The sequence below is a fragment of the Nomascus leucogenys genome, chromosome 7b (assembly GCF_006542625.1).
Source record: "Nomascus leucogenys isolate Asia chromosome 7b, Asia_NLE_v1, whole genome shotgun sequence".
In the NCBI taxonomy this organism is placed as follows: domain Eukaryota; kingdom Metazoa; phylum Chordata; class Mammalia; order Primates; family Hylobatidae; genus Nomascus; species Nomascus leucogenys.
This window is the reverse complement of record NC_044387.1, coordinates 67191902-67196569: the sequence shown is the minus strand read 5'-3', so window position 1 is coordinate 67196569 and position 4668 is coordinate 67191902. Positions and strand designations below refer to the sequence as shown.

Sequence of the window (4668 nt, the reverse complement as noted above, 5' to 3'; positions counted from 1 at the left end):
CAATGTCCTCCAAGTTTATCCATGTTACTGCAAATGACAGGATTTCATTCTTTTTTATGGCTGAATAGTATTCTACCATGTATATATATCACAGTTTCTTTATCTGTTCATCCATTGATGCACAGTTAGGTTGATTCCGTATCTGTTTTTTTTTTTTTTTTTTTTTTTTGAGACGGAGTCTCACTCTGTTGCCCAGGCTGGAGTGCAGTGGTGTGATCTTGGCTCACTGCAAGCTCCGCCTCCCAGGTTCACGCCATCCTCCTGCCTCAGCCTCCCAAGTAGCTGGGACTACAGGCGTGTGCCACCACGCCCAGCTAATTTTTTGTATTTTTAGTAGAGATGGGGTTTCACCATGTTAGCCAGGATGGTCTTGATCCCCTGACCTCGTGATCTGCCCGCCTCGGCCTCCCAAAGTGCTGGGATTACAGGCGTGAGCCACTGCGCCCGGCTGATTCCATATCTTGGCTATTGTGAATAGTGATGCAATTAACATGGGAGTACAGATATCTCATTGACATACTGATTTTTTTTCTTTTAGATATATCTATGTGCTTTTAAAATCCATTATTTGCACTTTATTTATTTCTATAACTCTATGCTCAAGATTTGTTAAAACTCTCAGTCCTTTCTAAGAATTTGTGCTTGTTTGCCCATTCTATCAAACATTAATTTTGTGTAACAGTGACTAATTCAGATAAGGATATCTCCTAAGTCTACCAGTATCCTTTACATTTTGCCAAGTGGAAGACACACTGCCTTCTCTCATAGTCCATCTGTAACCTCCTTTCCTTCCCTTTTCCACTCTGTGCTGAACAGCAAACAGCAACCAAACTATCTTGGGCCAACAATACCATCTACTGGTCATGGTGATAAACTACTAAAACTGCTTGAGCATATTCACAAGCCATGTTCTCCTATTTATTCTATAATCAAAACTCAATAAATTCTCTTGGAAATTTTTCAGCAAGTGAAAACTATATACCCTCAGGCCATCTCAGTCACCAAAAGAAGCCCCAATTCACCACTCATCATTGTAAACCACATTCTTGTACAGCTCTGTCCATTCCTTTATATGACCCAATCTCACACCCTTTCCCACAATACACTCTTCCACCGTGTTCCTTGGAGTTCACTGTGGGTCATTAGCAAAATTTCCTATATCCTTGAAGTAGTCTGTACATCACCTTCGTCTCTTTATTCTAAATGAAACCTGATCTTTCTGCCGCTATGAATAGTCACTGCCAATTTCAGCTTATCCTCCTTTCCTTCTCCCTAAACATCCTTGCTTCCTCTGAAGTTCAGCCATGGGTCACCTCACTTCTCCATATGTCCAATCATCTATAGACTTCATAGTCACTTCCCATTATTCCTTGAAGATTCTCATGCCCTACGCACTGTCATATCCCCAACAACATTCTTCTCCTAATTCTCGGTGATTTTAATATCATTGAAAAGATCCTTACAATAATCTAGCCCCTAAGGCTCTTGGTGTTCTCTCCTGCCATCATCTTGTCCTCCACATCACTCCAGCTACCTGCTCTCATGGTTGCACTCTAAACCTTGCTATTGTCAATAACTGCACCCCCTTTCATAATGTCAATTTCAGATGTCATATACTCCCACCACTACTTCCCAAGTCTCCATCTCATTCTGATCATTTTCAAGCCACACAAGAAACATATATCTATTGACCTTAGCATCTATTTCTCACTTCCTCATATCTGCATTTACCTCTATCCTCAATGAAGATTCAACAGTTCAACATGATAACCATTACCTTATATAATCCAAATTCCCTTGTCCTTCTCTTCCACCATCAAATTTACTTGTTCTTAGTTAAATCCCAACTTCCACCTACTCCTTCCTGCTTCTGATCTGTTGGAAATGGCTGAAAAAAAACAGTTATGCTAACAGATTTACTTCGATTCCTGATTGTCAACCTCAAGTGGGCCTTCACTGTTGCCAGGGAATTTCACTGCCTTTGAATAATCATTTTCATCTCTTATACTCCTAGACAACTATTTTATACCCTTCTTTTCTCTTCAAACCTACAGCATCTTGCCATTTATTCTCACTCTAATTCTCTTTATTCTCATTATAATGACTTTGCTCTTCATTTTACTAATAGAGATAATTAGAATTTCCTCATGCTTCCACCACCAAATACACACACTTTCCTCTATGCCCAGCATCCTGTCTTCCCTCTGTTACATTGAATAGATAATCTCTCTTCCTATCTAAAGAGAATTCCACATGTAAGATGGATCTTGTCTTCTAAGAGCATCTTTCTGGAAGTTGTGTGTCTTATCTGTATCATAGTTTCCTCTCTGACTGGCTCATTTTTGTTTTTAAAAATAAAACCCTGCCAGGCACATTGGCTCATACCTGTAATCCCAGCACTTTGGGAGGCCAAGGTGGGAGGATCGCTTGATTATAGGAGTTCAAGACCAGCCTGAGCAACATTGGGGGACCCTGTCTGTATAATAAATTTTTTAAAATTAGCCAGGCATGGCGGCATGTGCCTGCAGTCCCAGCTACTCAGGAGGCTGAGCATGGGGGATTGCTTGAGCCCGGGAGGCGGAGGCTGCAGTGAGCCATGATGGTGCCACTGCATTCTAGCCTGGGCAACAGAGCGAGATCCTGTCTCTAAAATAAAATAAAATTTAAAAACACAAACCCTAACTTGACTGCACATGCCCCTCTAGGTACTACCTGATTTCTCTGCTACCTATCATAGCAAAAACCTTCAAAATGGTGGGCTACATTTGCTGTCTGTACTTCTCCTAATATTTCCTGAAGCAAGCTCAAGGGGCTTGTATGCACTCAAAGATTAACAGTGATATCCGTGTTGCCAAGCTAATGGTTTTTTCTTAGTTCTCGTCTTCCTTCATTATCAGAGGCATTTTAGTCACTTTTGATCATTCCCCTTTCTTAAAATGCCTTCCTTGCTTGGCTTTTTTTTTCTTTTTTTGTCTTCCTAGTTCTCTGGTCATTCCTCCTGCTATATCCTTGCTGGTTCCTCTTCATATTCCAGACCTCTACGTTTGAGAGTGCCAAAATGTTCAATCCTCAGATCTCGCCTTTATCACTCTTCAGGTGATCTCACTTAATCTTCAGACTTTAAATGCCACCTACATGCAGATAATTTCAAATTTCTATCTATAGCCCAGGCCTTTTCTTTGAATTCTAAACGCATATAATCAACTTCCTACTTGGTATTGCCATATGGAGGACTGACAGGCATCTCAAATGTAACATGCCCAAAACTGAACTCACGGTCCCACCCCTCACATATGTTCCTTTCTCTGTTTTTGCTCATAACAGTAAATGACAACTCCTTTCTCTCAGTTTCTTGAGTCCAAGATCTTGAGTCATCCTTGACTCCCTCTCTCTGTTTTCTTGCTTTTTGTTGTGGACATTTTTAAACACAGAAGAAAGTAGAGTGAACCTTGAGCACACTTTTGTTTTTTTGCTTACACTCCACATCTGATCCATCAACAAGTCCTACTTGTTCTACTTTCAAAGAAAATACAGACCACTTCCTAGCAGCACTCATCATTATGACTCTCTTCAAGCCACCACTGTTTCTCATCTGAACTACCGTAAGAGCCTCCTAATTGTTCTACTGACTTCTGCCCATGCTTCTGTGTTTTCTTTTATTTCTTTACACAGAGGAAGCCTGTTCTTAGGCTGTGAAGACCGGGGAAAGTGTGAACGCAGTCCCTCACTACACAAATTATGCAGTCAAGTTTCCCACGTACGGGCAAATCACAGGAGTCAGCACATCCAGAGTGCAATGGATAAGCCTGGCCCTTGGAAAACCAACTTCGTGAACATGGTATCTCCCCTGCCAGATAAGTATGCATCTGTGTTTTTAACGGAACAATTGGAATTTTCTTGCAAGATTATATCACAGCTCTACTCAAAGCCCTCTTCTCACCTCCCTTAGAGTGGAACTCTAAAGTTCTTACTAGAGCTGCACCCTCCACTGCCTTGTCACTGCTGCATGTCTTACCGCTTCCTTCTCATGCCTTCCTCCCCTAGCCTGGCCTCCTTTGTGCTCTAACTCACTAATCATGCCTAGCTTCCGGATCTTTGCACTTCATGTTTCCTCTGCCTGAAATGCCATTTTTCACATCTCGCTCAAATGTAACCTTGTCAACAAGTCCTTCCCTGACCACTTTACAGATTGGCATCTTCCTTTCTGCCCTGTCACTTATATCCCTATTTTTAAATTTTTTTCTTCATGTTACTTATCTCCATTAACAATATTTGTTTGTTTGCTTGTTTTTTTGAGACAGGGTCTCACTCTCTCACCCAGGCTGGAGTGCAGTGGCACAACCTCAGCTCACTGCAACCTCCGCCTCCCTGGCTCAAGCGATTCTCCCACCTCAGCCTCCTGAGTAGCTAGGACTACAGACGCATGCCACCACACCTGGATAATTTTTGTGTTTTTTGTAGAGATGGGTTTTTGCCATGTTGCCCAGGCTGGTCTCGAATTCCGGGGCTCAAGCAATCCTCCCACCTGGGCCTCCCAAAGTGCTGGGATTATAGGCAGGAGCCACCGTGCCCAGCTATTTGTTGTTTTATATTTCTCCCCAACTAGAATGTAAGCTCCATGAATGTAAGAACTTCATCTGTTTTGTTCATTGTTTTTTTTTCCCCCAG

At 41.9% G+C, this 4668-nt stretch overlaps 1 non-coding gene across 1 annotated transcript; it reads right to left on the bottom strand.

The window, feature by feature from the left end:
• Positions 1 to 3699: 3699 nt before the first annotated feature.
• Positions 3700 to 3862, bottom strand: LOC115836165. The gene has a single exon (XR_004031155.1). It is a non-coding gene; the product is annotated as a U1 spliceosomal RNA (small nuclear RNA).
• Between the last annotated feature and the right edge of the window lie 806 nt (positions 3863 to 4668).